We start from the raw sequence: 15,685 nt of genomic DNA on the forward strand, positions 1-15,685 counted from the left end.
GATAAGCTCTAATAAATAATTTCTGCTGCATGAAAGTTATCTCCAGTGCCGATAACCAGAAAAAAGAGATGAACATTTAAAAGCAAAAAAAAACACCAACTACAAGCACCCATACACGCACCATACAAGCACCAAATTTCCCACAACCTGAGAAAAATTGGAAAAAAAGTTGGTGTAGAAGTAGTTTTCAGTGCTCCTGAGCATTTAGCACGTCTCTGCAATCGTGTAAATAAACCTACAAAAGTAAGGAACATTTGCACCATTCGCCACCAGCAGCCCTTTGTTCAGTGTTCTAAGTCGGTTATTTATTCTATTCCTCTGTCTTGCGGCAAAAAAATACATTGGTCAGACGGGTCGTTGCATAAACGAGATTGAAAGAACACATATATACAGTGTAACCGTTCAAAAGTCGCGCCATCTGGACATTCACTGTAGGGACTGTGAACATGCGGAGTCAAGATGCTTACCAGAATTCGAAAAAACCTCAGTGATAGGGAGACATGTCGATAAGCTAACATGTGAGATTATGGAAGCTGCCAGCATTCAAAGGATGAATGATCAGTGCATAAGCATGCCTTCAATTCTACTGTCAGAAAAAGAAGTAGCCTTTCTCTCAAGATAGTATAGATTTTAACAGAGTTCTAAAACTTTCACCTCTTTTTGGTTGTGTTTTTAGTCGTTTATCATTGGTGATCATTTTTGGCCATGTTTTTTCTTGGGCTTTTATCCTGTTATCGTCATGCTCACAGTCCTGTCAATGTTTTTATTTCTAGCATTCAAACCTGTTTACCTCTTTTCATTGCGGTTAGTGCCATGTTCACATTCTTGTTTGTAGAAACATTGTTGTGTATTTTGCTTTTAAATGTTCATCTCTTTTTTCTGGTTATCGGCACTGGAGATAACTTTCATGCAGCAGAAATTATTTATCAGAGCTTATCCCTCATGACATTTTTGTTGTCTTTGGCCAACTCTTTCTTCAAGAAAGGTTTTTTAGCAGTGTTTTGCTCCCTGCATTGATCTCATGTTTAGATAGGCACCGCTTAAATACGGGTCACCTTCTTTCTTTTGAAAATAAAAGTTGTCAGTTCAGCGCTCCATCCTGTCTACCTTCGTTCTCTTGTGTTGCGTCTCGTTCCGCGCTGTGTTCCCAAATAAGAAAGGGCAGACCATCTGGGAGGCGCGTGCTGGGCCACAAGGATGCTGCGAAGCTGTCTGAACATTCTTATTCACAGCATTCTGTGGTAACAGAGGGATGCTGGGTTGCAGTCGTCAAATCGCACACATTTTCACTCACCAGGTTCAGTGTTATTCGTGTCCCCAGAAACGTTCCTCGAAATAAAGCGATGCAAATATTGGATCGCTGTCGTCCTGACTACCAGTGAGCCGATAGTCATATCCGTAAGGGTTTTTCTCAAGAGGACGCACTACAATCAGCTCAATTTGTAATGCTTCTCAAGCCATTAAAAAAAAGAGGCCGACTCATGGGCAGGCCCCTGTAATATTTGGTACCAGTTAACTGGCATGCCTGCCAGAATGAAAACGCGTGCACAAGGGCTACCACAGAGAGTGCACACCCAGTGGCTCACTCATGGATGCAATTCATTATTGCAAAACCTATATTTAACCTGTGCTTTGGTCTATATTTCCAAATGGCTGGGTCACTGTCCATGACAGCATGCATGAGCACCAGTACAAGGCAGAGAGGCAAGTAGAGTTTCTAATAAGCCGATTTCACAAGGCCAACTGCGCAAGCGCGGGAATTCCGGAAGTTGCTCTGCCGCCATGTTTGTTGTGGTACAGCAGACGATTTCTCGGCGTCGCCGTCGTTTCCACGCGTGCTACCGCGGCTGAGGCTGACCCACATTCTGCATTGTGGGACCTACTACACTGAAGCTTCCCATCGTCAGCAATGCCTCTCATGTGAGTATAGCAACCTACCTGCCATGTTCTGATATAGGACTTCGGAGACTTGCAAGGAAACAGTTTCATTCGCAATGGCATCTGTTCCTGTGCCCGCGGCTTTTTCGATGCAATCCTGCACTTGGTTTCCTTATTAGCACTTTGAAAAAAAGAGAAAAAGCTGCACGACTGTGCTGCAGCTTCTCAGAAGTTCCATTTAGCCATGATACAAGTGTCGATACAGTTCGTTCAGGGAAAATAGCGACGGAAATATTGAAGGACCCCTCGCAAACGAAAAGCATACTCACAAAGCTGGGTCAACACGTTTGAGTAAACTGCACAGTAATAGTGCCTGGAGGTGATCGCGAAACCTGACTTCCTTGATTTTGTGCACTGCTGTCACTCGATCATAAACGGAATAAGCTTAGAAGTGATTAACATTTTAGATTGACGAAAAAAAAAGTGCGAAGGCTCGATTTGTTCCTTTTGCACCTGTATTGGCACCGACAGAGCGGCGTTTGTTTCAAAAACTGTTACTTGCACGGAATGCCCCAGTGAAAATTACGATCCCGTAATATGAGCATGTGTGACAGTGAATGCCTGGTCAAAAAGTATTTTGCGTGTCGTCAGGAAGGGCATGCCAGCTTTCGAGCGTGATTGCAGACTCTAGCTGTTGCGCGTATAGAGGTGTGCATTTTTATCTCAGACGTTCATGACAACTGTGGGAACCCTTGAACTGTGCAAAAACATGTGACAGGTTTGTGAGTTCAATCACTTTTCTCTGCAGGCTGTCGTAAAACCAAATATGGCTAGACTCGGCGAGTGCAATCAGCAGGGGTGGACTCACGAAAAGAGATCACTGAACCCGTTTTTTGCAAAGGAGCACATATACAGGTAAGAAAATCATGACTCAGAGGCCCTAAGAAAACTTTTAATTTAGGGTCATTCTGAGCCAAACGTCTCAGACGTTGCGCTCAACCATCTCCGATTTGTTAAAAAAAAATATCCCAGTGTGCGTAATCCAAGCCTAAAATATGTTTGCCGCAAAAATTTATTTTTGAGCTGAGCACAGTTTGAACCTTGCGAAAACAGAGAGAAACCAAGCGCCGCTCAATAATTATTAAAAATTCAAATTTTTAGAAAAAAAAATTAACGCATTTGCACAGCTTGTGGCTTTCGGTGTGGTTCAAAACAAACTGTGCACACCTTGCGAATATATATATATATATATATATATATATATATATATATATATATATATATATATATATATATATATATATATATATATATATATATGATGTATGTGTGTGTGTGTTTTGCAAAAATATTTTAGGCTTTGATTATGGCATATTAAGTATCGACAATTTTTTTTTAACAAATTGGTGGTGGTCGAACGAAACGTGTATGGCGTTTGGTGTGGAATGACCCTTTAAGCACATGGCAAAATAAATAAACAAAATTATACAATAAAGCTCAAATTACTGTTTGTTTACTAAACAAAGCAGCATGATAACATTACAGAATAAATTATAGCTTTTTAATCGAGTAGTTTGGTCGAACCATAATGGGTAGGGAGCCTAATGTTTTAATGCTTTGCATCCTAATTTAGTAAGGAATTCTTGTTACTCATATAAGAGGCAGTAGTTATTTGGGCAATTGTGACTCCTAACACTTCTTCATAGTGTCCAAAGAGTGGCTGTTTGATGCATCCTTACTGCTATTTTTCTCACGCAGGTACATCGAAAACAAAGGAGCAAGGAAGCACAGAGAAGATGGCCTGCGCCTGTTTACATCTGGCCATCTTCAAAAACTTGAGTTTTCTACCAGGGAATCCCCAAAAACTATTGTCCGTGCTGAAGTGCTGGCATCTATGTCAGCACGAACAGTCTACAAAGTCGATGCTGAAGTCTCGAAGTGTGATGGTGAGGTAATCACCGGCCACTGCTCATGTGTTGCAGGGAAGGGGGGGGGGGTGCAAACATCTCTGTTGTGTACTCTATGGACTTATGTATATTGCTCAGCGTGATCTCAGTTGTGTACCAGATTCAGTTTCTTGTAGAGAGACAGAACGGCAGTGGTACCAGCCAAGGAACCCAAGGGCAGTAAGCGAGGAGGTTAACAGCCTAATTTTCTGCAAGGACTCATCACAAAGGATTAGTTCTGCAATAACTCACCACAAAAGGCGAGGGGAATATTCAGCACTCAGGCGTGAAAACTTAAATGTTTGCACCCCACAACTGGTGCACCTACACGGAAGACTTAAGGAAAGTGGCCTGCAGTGCTTTGCCGATGTGTTGGAAGCAAATATTTTTTGCCCGTCCAAACAAAGAAAGCTGTGGAGCTAGATACAGCCAGCGATTGTAAACTGACTTCCCGGTGGTTGGAACGGGTGTGCACATGAGGAGATCACGGTCATTGAGGCAGCCACACGCCTGCAAAGTGCAAGTTCCTTGTGGCACTCTTACAGGGAAGGCTTAATCACAGCCTCAATTGCACACAGGGTTTATACATGGGTGCATACATGTAGGACAAAAATGAGGCCCCATGATGCACGGTCTCTCATTAGTGCAGTAATGGGCAAAAAAATTTGTCCGACATATGCAATGAAAAGAGGGCTGCTGCTTGAAGCTGACGCACGAGCAGATTTCATCAGTAAGAACGAGAGCCACGTTGACGTTCATATCAGAGAATGTGGCCTTTTTCTCTCATGCCTCAAGCCGTTTCTGGGTGCAAGTCCAGATGGTATTGTTTCATGCAGTTGCTGTGAGGCTCGCCTTCTTGAGATAAAAATTCCAATGAATGTGGAAGTGTTTGCAAAGGGGGAGCTACGCAATGGTAACCTGAAGCCCAGTAGCAAGTACTACACGCAAGTGCAAATGCAAATGGGTGTGGCTGAGATGAAGTCGTGTGTGCTGTTTGTTTACAGTAAAGAGAAGTGCTTGCAGGTTACAGTGCTGTTCAATGAATCGTTCTTCACTGAATTAGTGGACCGCTGCACATTTTTTATTTATACTTACTTGCTGCCATTTATTTCAAACAAAAACTGAAGCAAGTGTTTTGAAAGAATAGCATTGATGTGCATGTCGTTAATCTGCCTAATACAAGGAGGAACCAGAGTTCTCAAAAGTAGGACTAATTTAAAGGGAAAAGAGCACATGTATATGTTAATCTGGTTTGAAAAATTGTAATTGCTGGGTTTAATGTTGTAAAGTGACACATGGACTTGAGGTTCTGTATTAGGGGAGCCAAGTTTCACCGCAGTGCACCCCTCTCCCTGTCGTTACAGCCAAAACATAGTGCGCAGATAAGGAATGGTTATAAAGCATTTATTTTGAGGTGATGAAATAGCAACACATACAAAATACTCTGCACTTAAGAAACAAATCAAGCTTTGCCAAGGATTCAGAGTTGAAAGCTACTCGATGACACATTTCTCACAATGGTGTCTTAATTGAGCTCCCGGCTTTCCGGAGGAAAGGTGACTTGGAACGCTAAAGTACGAGTCCTCGGCCACCAATATAGTAAAAAACGACGGCACAGGTCCGACAGAGAGAGGCATAAGGGTGAACTTGGCACCCCCTTAGAGTGATTAGAGAGGGGGGGGGGGTATTTTTCTAGGTGAACTTGGCGCTCCCTTAGAGGAATCGGGGGGAAGAGAGCTATTCCTCTAAGGGGGGCGCCAAGTTCACCCCTATACCTCTCTCTGTCAGACCTGTGCCATCGTTTTTAAAAGTATGGGGCTATGTCCATGTAGGCATTTACTATACTAATGGCTGAGGACTCGTACTTTTGTTCCAAGTCACCTTTCCTCTGTGCACCTCTATGTACAGATGTGTTTTTTATTTCGACCCCATAGATACACAGCCACTATAGCTGGGATTCAACCCAAGTCTACCTGGTCTGCAGCTTAGCACTTTAACCACTGATTAATTTTCTGCAATGTGTTTTGTGCAAGCTATGAAAGAAAATTCTCAGAGTTTTCATGTGATAATACGTGAACTTCCTGCAGATGTGTACAGTACCAACTTCGGTGTGTTCAGCCATGTAAAGGCTCCTCCCTGACACTCAAAAAGCTCTGTAGGTGACTGCTGGAGATTACCTAAATTGTAGTCTTGTTGGAGTTCATTCTCAGCTCCTGATCACCGTGAAGAGAAATGTTAAGTCAACGTTTGAACTGTATAAACATATTGTCTTGTGCTTGTTGATAACAGTGCTTATAATTTATCTAATGTTCTAGTCATTTTCATACTTTCAGTTGCATGTTTCAATAGATCTGTGATGACTGGGTGCATAAAGAGCAATAAATTTTATTGTTTGTTCAAGTGTTCCTCAAAGAACTGTTGTACGACTATGCAAACAACTTGTGATACATAAAGTTCTGGCTTTTCCGTGAACAGTATTTTCAGAGCAGATCTGTGATATTTATGCAAAGAATTGCAAGAAGCAGCTGATTCTTCACTAAGATGCATCATTTACGACACGAATGTCTATTCTCTTTGCAATGCATTAGTTATATATGCACAAACAGAATGACTACTATGAGGTTCATGAAAGAATGTATCACCATAACGTTCGCTGCTATATCTTGTACACTTTACTGTTTTTTTTGTTTCATTCTGAAAATTTGTCTAAAACATGCATTGAAAACACAGGACTATTAGTCTTTATGAAGTGTTTGAAAATGAAACAGTGCATGATTAATGCAGCTGCTGATGCACATCCAATATATTTCCAAAGCTTTCTTCAATAAGAATCTATAAAGATCACAAAGCCACAGTTAGACAGTTTTGTGAATTCAACTCCATATCTTTTGGTTATTTATTTCAATACCTTTAGGGCCATATGGCCTTGAAGAGGGGAGCAGTTAAACATAGCATTACAATAAACATAACAATAAGAGCATAATCTTAGAAGATGTTGCTAGCTACATAATTTTAACTAATTAATTCATGGTATAAGTGTTTTGTTGTCATTGATTAGTGTCAGTGATCCAGGAAGGTGATTTCACTTACGGGGTATGGGGTAAAAACAAATAAAAGCAGGTTTTTGTTCTGCAGAAATATACATCAAATTTGTGAGGGTGATCCGTCCGTGGTAATACGTACTGTGGCAGTGAAATAAATTCTTCTCGCAAGTGAGAATGATGAAAAAGTTTATGGAAAATGTGAAGACAAAGTTTTCTACAACGAGGTGCAAGGGATGGCAGGCCCCGGCTGTCTTTCGTACTTGATATGCTTGCAGTTTTAAGTGGAGGATGAACCATATGTAAAGAAGACAAAGAACGGAAAATGCTGCGGCATCGCCATCACCATCGCTTGGCTCCGGCGCCCATCTCTCGTGCTGAAGCTGTGCCCTGCGGCTGGCAATTCGACCCTGCTCTGCCCGAATTACTGGCAGCGCTAGACATTCAAACGAACTATTAAATCCACATCTCGCTTGGTGGAGGTCAATCTGAGGTTCCCTGTACCCATCTCGCCCTGGAACTTCGCAGCAGAACGTTGACTACACCAATGACGGAGCCGACTTCATTGCACCTACCTCCGCCCGTCACCTGCACAGGTGCGATTCGTCAACGGGACCCCGCTACTTTCAGTGGAAGCAGCGATGACGACGTCGACGATTGGCTGACCACTTACGAACGGGTCAGCCGTCACAATAACTGGGACGACAACCGTAAGCTCACCAATGTCATCTTTTACTTGAGCGACGTCGCTAATCTGTGGTTTAGAAACCACGAGTCGGACTTTACTACCTGGGCGACTTTCAAGACGAAATTTTCTGATGTCTTTGGCCGCCCCGCCGTCCGAAAACTCCGCGCGGAACAGCGTCTTCGGTCGCGACTGCAGCTGCCCGGTGAAACGTTCACCAGTTACATTGAGGACATTGTTGATATGTGTCGTCGCGTTGACCCGACCATGACCGAGGCCGTTAAGATACGTCATGTCCTCATAGGAATTGATGACGGCGCTTTCAACATGCTCGTCGCCAAAGGCCCCACGACGGTCAAGGAAATCTACGACCTATGTCAAAGCTACGACGAACTCCGCAAGGAGCGTGTTTTGATTCGCCAGGCTCAAGCATCACTTGCTTGACTAGCCGCGGAGAGGGAGTCATCTAGCCTCTCTGAAAACATCAAGGCTTTTGTACGTCAGGAGGTCGCACGACAACTGTCCCTGCAGCCATATGTTAAGGAGTCGTCACCAACTGGCCTTGTTCCGGAGCTTCGCCGTGCAATCCAACAGCATGTATCTGAAGTCCTCCCTAATTCTGTTCCTCAATCACCTCCGGTCGCACCCTCAATGCCGTTCCCCACGCCCACAATTTCATCGTCCGGCGTTGCGCCACTGAGCTATGCTCCAGCATTCGCGCCGGCTCCTCCCCAGGTATTGCGTCGCTCATATGCCGAAGTTACTTCAAGTCCACCTCCTGAGCCAGCATATGCCTATGCTTCGCCCCCTATGCGTTCGGCACCAACAGCGTTTGCTCCCCCTTGCGTCAGACACCATCTCCATGGCGCACTGCAGACAACAGGCCTATTTGCTACCACTGCGGCATCCCTGGGCACACTACACGCTACTGCCGGCGCCGAATAAATATGGCCTTTGCTGCGCGGCCTGCGCCACCTTATTTGGCCCCTCAATTCCCCGTCCCATCGGGTCCTCCAACAGCATCCCCTGACCCTCCGGACTTCCTGCCTCGTCGTTCGCCATCACCACGTCGCCGCTCCATTTCGCCAATGCGCCGACGACCCGCTACTCAGCCGGAAAACTAACCGCCGCAGTTCGCGAGGCACGAACTGCGTATTCGACAGAATTTCAAAGTCCTCGTCTTAATCCCGCGAATGTTACTGCTGTCATCGTTGAAGGTGTTCATACTCTTGCGCTCGTCGACACCGGTGCCGCTGTATCAGTTATCAGCCAAAAACTCTGCCGCTCCCTCCGAAAAGTGACTACGCCTCTCGAGGGACTATCGCTTCGTACCGCATCCGCTCACAGTATACAGCCGACAGCTATCTGCACTGCTCGCGTCGTCATTGCTGCAGCCTTGTACATCATCGAATTCGTCGTTCTCCCCACATGTTCTCATGACGTCATTCTCGGCTGGGATTTCCTGTCCCAGCATCATGCTATCATTCACTGCGCCAGTCCTCAAGTAGAGCTCATTGAATCGAGTGATGCACCGTCTGATGCCCTGTTCCACGAGCCGTGTCCTCGTTTTGCGACCAAACTCCTCGTAGCTCATGACACAACCATCCCACCCGGAAGCGCTGTTCTGGTTCCCCTCACTGCCTCTTTTACCACCGCCGCGACAGTCCTCTTTGTGCCCTCTAACGTTGTCTGCCGCCGCCGCCACTTACCGCTGCCGTTTGCCGTCCTTGACATGAACAACGGCGCTAGCACACTTCTGGTAGCCAATCCTCTTGCGTCTCCCGCTATGTTGATCGAAGGGGAGTGCCTTGGCCGCATCGAGCCCGTGGACCTTCTGTTCGCCTTTGATGATGTGTCATTCCCTGTTTGCCAAGTTGACGCCTTGACCCCAACTCGTGTGGCTTCCGATCCGCTACAGCGGGACCTTTTTGACCATTCTGTGGACAGCGCTCTAGAGCCGCGCCACCGCGAGCAACTTCTTGACCTTCTACACCAAATCCGCTCCTCCTTCGACATCCCGCAATCTTCCTTGGGCCGCACGACGACCATTTCCCACCTCATCGACACTGGCGCTCATCCACCTCTCCATCAGCGGCCGTATCGTGTGTCGCCGACTGAGCGCCGTGTTATTGCCCAACAAGTCGATGACATGCTCCAACGCGGTGTAATTAGAGAATCCTGTAGCCCATGGTCGTCTCCTGTGGTCCTAGTTAAAAAGAAGGATGGCTCCATACGATTTTGTGTTGATTATCGCCGTCTCAACAAAATCACTCGTCGTGATGTGTACCCCCTCCCACGAATCGACGATGCCCTAGACTGCTTGCAAGGCGCAGAATTCTTTTCCTCACTCGATTTACGCTCCGGGTATTGGCAGGTGCCCATGGCAGAGGCGGATCGTCCTAAGACCGCCTTTATTACTCCAGACGGACTATACGAATTTAATGTTATGCCATTCGGACTCTGTAACGCCCCAGCCACATTTGAAAGAATGATGGACACTGTACTGCGCGGCCTGAAATGGAACATCTGTTTATGCTACCTTGATGATATCGTCGTCTTTTCAACCGACTTCCCGACCCACCTGACTCGACTTCGCCAGGTCTTCACCTGCCTAACCCGCGCCGGTCTTCAACTGAACCTCAAAAAGTGCCGCTTTGGTGCCCGCCAGCTCACAATACTCGGACATGTTGCGTGTAAAGATGGAGTTCTGCCTGATCCTGAGAGGCTGCGCGCCGTCGCTGACTTTCCGAAACCGACCACTTTGAAACAACTGCGAAGCTTCGTGGGCCTCTGCTCGTACTTTCGTCGTTTTGTTCGGAATTTCGCAACCATCATAGCCCCCCTTACACAGCTCTTGAAAGGCACCCCTAACCTCTCCTCTTGGTCGCCAGCCTGCGATGATGCATTCGCGACACTGCGCAATGTTCTAACGTCACCGCCAATCCTTCGCCATTACGACCCTACTGCACCTACAGAACTTCACACCGATGCCAGTGGTGTCGGCCTCGGCGCCGTCCTCGCCCAGCGCAAGCCTGGCTTCTCCGAATACGTTGTCGCCTACGCCAGCCGTGCTCTCACCAAAGCCGAGTCCAACTACTCCGTTACCGAAAAGGAGTGCTTAGCAATCGTGTGGGCTGTAACGAAGTTCCGCCCTTACTTATACGGCCACTCCTTCGAGGTAGTTACAGATCATCACGCTCTCTGCTGGCTCGCGTCTCTCAAGGATCCGTCTGGCCGTCTCGGGCGCTGGGCTCTCAGGCTTCAGGAATACGACATCCGTGTAGTGTACCGCTCTGGCCGCAAGCACTCTGACGCCGACGCTCTTTCTCGGTCACCGGTGTGCTCGCCTAACTCATCGTCCCCTCCTCAAACACTCTTGTCAGCACTCACCATTGAGGATATGCCTTTCGAGCAACGACAAGATCCTTGGGTTTCTAACCTGCTAGATATCCTTGGCACTACTTCCGCGGCTACGCATCCTCGGGCACTCCGCCGACAGGCCTCCCATTTCGCCATTCGGGAAGGCCTTCTGTACCGAAGGAACTACAACTCAGACGGCAGAACGTGGCTTCTTGTCATTCCGCGCCACCTCCGCTCCGAGGTTTGTGCCCACCATCATAGTGACCCGCAAAGCGCTCATGCCGGCGTCCTCAAAACATATGATCGAATTCGTCAAAGGTACTACTGGCGGGGAATGTACAATTTCGTACGTCGCTACATTCGCTCTTGTACCGCCTGTCAACAACGCAAGGTTTCTCGCCACCCTGCTGGCCCTCTTCAGCCTTTACCGTGTCCAGCTCACCCGTTTGATCGCGTGGGAATCGACCTCTATGGTCCGCTACCATGCAGTGCCGCTGGTAATCGATGGGTCATCGTCGCCGTCGACCACCTGACCCGTTACGCCGAGACTGCTGCACTTCCCGCGGCGACAGCTCGAGAGGTAGCCCATTTTCTTCTGCACCACTTCATTCTTCGACACGGCGCCCCCCGCGAGCTACTGAGTGATAGAGGTCGTGTCTTTCTTTCCGAAGTAGTCCAAGAGCTCCTGTCGTCTTGTAAATCGATACATCGAGCTACAACTGCGTACCACCCGCAAACAAATGGCCTCACGGAGCGCTTCAACCGTACGCTTGGGGACATGCTCGCAATGTATGTTACATCTGAATCTGGAAGCTCGAACTGGGACCAAGTACTGCCATTCGTAACGTTCGCGTACAACACTGCCACCCAAGCAACAACTGGTTTTTCGCCCTTCTTCCTCTTATACGGCCGTGAACCATCATGTACTCTGGACACAATTTTGCCATACCATCCAGATGCCTCTGAGTACAGTGCTTTGTCAGACATTGTACAGAAGGCCGAGGAATGCCGTCAGCTAGCTCGCACGTTTACCTCCAACACTCAAGGCTATCGCAAAGATCAGCATGATACCGATACTCCTGCTCCCACGTTCCAGGCCGACAGCTTCGTTTGGCTATGCGTTCCTGCCACCAACAAACTAGACACCAAATACCACGGACCTTATCGCGTCTTGGAACGCACATCCCCTGTGAACTACGTAATCGAGCCAGTCACCCCTTCTTCCGACCACCGCCGTCGCGGCCGCGAGATTGTCCACGTTAGCCGCCTCAAGCCATATTACAACCCTCTGGTCGTCTCTTCTCCCTGAGTCGCCAGGATGGCGACTTCTTCACGTGGGGGAAATGTAAAGAAGACAAAGAACGGAAAATGCTGCGGCATCGCCATCACCATCGCTTGGCTCCGGCGCCCATCTCTCGTGCTGAAGCTGTGCCCTGCGGCTGGCAATTCGACCCTGCTCTGCCCGAATTACTGGCAGCGCTAGACATTCAAACGAACTATTAAATCCACATCTCACATACAAAATTATTTTGAACCATTTCCAATAAGTGTGCTAAGTTCTGCTGGTAATTACCCCATACTGATGCTGCATATTCAAGTTTAGGTAATATGAGTAATTTATAGAGTAAAATTTTCAGAAAAGAAGGCGGATTGCAAAAACTATGATGAAGATATCCAAGCGAGCATTTTGCTGGCATTGTTACATGCATAACATAAACAGTCCAGGTTATGTTGTTGGAGATGTGAGTGCCAAGGTATTTATATGACAGCACTGAATCTAAAAGCATGCCATTAGTGTGATACGAGGATAAATTATTATTCATTCCACACACATGCAGGAATTTGCAATTGTGAGCATTAAGGTCCATTAGCCATGATTTGCACCATGCCGAGATAGAATCGCAGTAAGATTGAAGTTAGTATGTTGCCATCACATTTTCTTTCTCTGAATATTACACAGTCATCGGCAAACAGGTGATTGTTAGAAGAAATTTGGGAAGTTAAATCGTTAATATAGATAAGGAAAAGAAGCGGACCAAGCACAGAACCTTGAAGAGCACCGTTATAAATCATGCTTGGATCTGATGCGAAGTCACTAATCAAAACAAACTGATGGTAGCTTGTAAGAAAATCTTCTAGCCAGGTTACAATCTTTTGAGTCCAGGTTAAGTTTTTGTAACTTGTATAGTAGTAAGCTATGGCAGCTTTATCAAATGCTTTGGCAAAATCTATGAATATGTAGTTGGCTAGTGAGTTACGATGAAGAATAGCATGTAACGTCTTAGTAAAAGATGCAAGTTGGGTTTTACATGAGCACGATTTTTGAAAACCATGTTCAAATTGGGAGAAGAGTTTGATTCTAATAAATTAGGTGAGAAAACAGGATGTATTCAAGAAGTTTATAAGGAAAGCTAGTGAATGAAATTGGTCAGGAATTTAGTGGAGAATTTGTTACCTCATTTGTGCAGCGGAATCACCTTCCCGACCTTCCATGCGGCAGGTAGCGAACCCTAGCCCAGTGATTGCTGGAAAATTTTTGTTAATATAATGGACGAGTAAGCACTTCTAAAATTTAGGAACTTGGTGCTGATCAGATTGGAACCCAAAGCAACGGATATTTCTAGTGAGTTAATCAATTTCAGAATGCTGTGAAGGTTGATTGTGACTGGTTACATGAGCATATATAACAGACTCGACACTTGGAGGAGGAAAATTTGTGGAGATAGAAAATTGCCATTGAAAACATAGTTCAAAACTGATGCCTGTAGTTCAGGAGGGGGGGAGAGGAGAGCATAATTCATTATGTTTGTTAAGGATGCTACTGATGTTGGAAAACAGAATTTATGTGTTAAATAGGTGTGCTCCACTTCTCCTCCTCTTCTAGCTTGCATCTTGTGAAAATTGTCTCATATCAGGTATTAGTTTTCTGTGGTGAGTCTATATCTGTATAGTGCTGTCAGTAGACACATTGCATACATAGTTTTTTATTCACTGTTAGAAAAGTGAGCATAAAATAGCTACAAAATGTCTTTACAACTACGAAGAACTTTCTTCCCTGCAAGTGGGCAGTGGACTGTTAGAGTGTTGCAACCAAAGCTATTCTAATGAACACAACAAAAGTGGATAACAAAAACAGAAAATACACATGTCGGCAGTGTATGCACACACTGCAACACTATTTTTTCATGACGGTTCGGCACACGTTGGCAAGGGTATTTAACTTTTGCTGGCTATAGTACTTGGTTCACATACATTACTTGAGCAATGGCTCATCAACAAAGTTTGTTAAAAGTGCACACACATGCCAGACCTTAATGAGCTGGTCAATTATGCTGTTGGCAAACACTTGAGCGAGGATTCCGAAGTTCTTCACCCTTCCTGTTACTCTTTCAACATGTATTTGAAGGCTTGCTATGCGTATTTTCTCTGTTTCGTCGTCTTCTGACAATTGTGAGCACCCATTCATGAATGGTGGGATGTTCAAGTGTAGCGAACGTTGCTTGCATTCTTCAGATATGGTGAATCCTTTGTCTGCCATTATACTACGCCCAGGTAAGAACTTGTCAAGGATGCCAAATGAAAGTGTTAAGGCCTTATCGGAGAGCCTGACACAGCCTGTTGTTCAGGAAATGCAGCCAGGTGATCCATATCCGTGACACTGTTGTCTGTGAAACGCCAAACCTATTAAAGAATTTAATTTTATGAGCGTATTTTTTAGTATGGATTACACCAAGACATTTTCTTGTAATATGGCATATATGATTAAAAGAACTCTACTTGATTATTTGTATTCATTCACAAGACAACTTTGAGTGTAGGTGATAGCACCTGCTTATTTCAATAGAGTAAATAGCATTTTAACAGTGCTAGTAATAACACAAGACCAACTTGGCCAAATCTTAATGCTCAGGCAATAGCACCTGCTTATTTCAAAAGAGTAAATGGCATTTTAACAGTGCTAGTAATAACACAAGACCAACTTGACCAAATTTTAATGCTCCTGGGTCATAGCTGCTCCTTAAGATTGTCTGCTACCCAAAATCGCAATCTACCCATATTTCCTTTTTCTCACTCCTTCATCAGAGCAAGAATCGTTTTAACCAGGAACATTCAGCTCAGTTTTTGTTACTGCACAATAGTTTTACCTTAATACACTACTTATCTGAGCTGCTGACGGGCAAAGTAAGAACCTTTTGTGCCATGGAGAGCATGAACTTTGATTTGAAATCATAAATGTCGCAGGTGCAGCTCCACACCACTGTTTGTGTATAATGCTCCTTTTGTTATACTTGGGAGCAAGAAATGTGGTGCCAAAAGGCACAAGTGCACACTGCTTACCTATAAGCTAGGTCAGTTCCATCAAGGCCCAGTTGCAGACGCATCAGCACCAGGATCGACTGGGTCTTCAAAGGCAAAATAGACTTCCTGTTTTCACCTTTTGCATTTGACATATGACAGAAGAGTAGTCTCTTGGCTTCCGGCTCTAGGAAAAACCAAAATGCCTCAAGACGTTCACGTGAGGTGAAGGCCGTGTAGTACTTCAGCTTTTTCTGGTCTTGAATCAACACCTCAAATGCAAATTCATTTTTCTTGGCTTTAGCTTTCATGTCTTTGGCTTCATTGTGTAGCACTGATAATTCAATCTTTAGTAACCTGTTCTTCTGCTGCAATCGACTGCACAATTTTTTTGTTTCGGCTTGTTCTTGGTGCAATTGCACTAGCTGTTTCTTCACTGTTTCCATCTCTGCCTTTGTGCTATCCAGTTCATCTTGAAG

General features: G+C 45.5%; 1 pseudogene; it reads left to right on the forward strand.

Moving 5' to 3' along the window:
- The first annotated feature begins 2,704 nt into the window (after positions 1–2,704).
- Positions 2,705–4,949, forward strand: LOC146183752 (uncharacterized; annotated as a pseudogene).
- The last annotated feature ends 10,736 nt before the right edge of the window (positions 4,950–15,685 follow it).

This window comes from Amblyomma maculatum, chromosome 7 (genome assembly GCF_055883805.1).
Source record: "Amblyomma maculatum isolate TAMU_Amacu chromosome 7, ASM5588380v1, whole genome shotgun sequence".
Lineage (NCBI taxonomy): Eukaryota > Metazoa > Arthropoda > Arachnida > Ixodida > Ixodidae > Amblyomma > Amblyomma maculatum.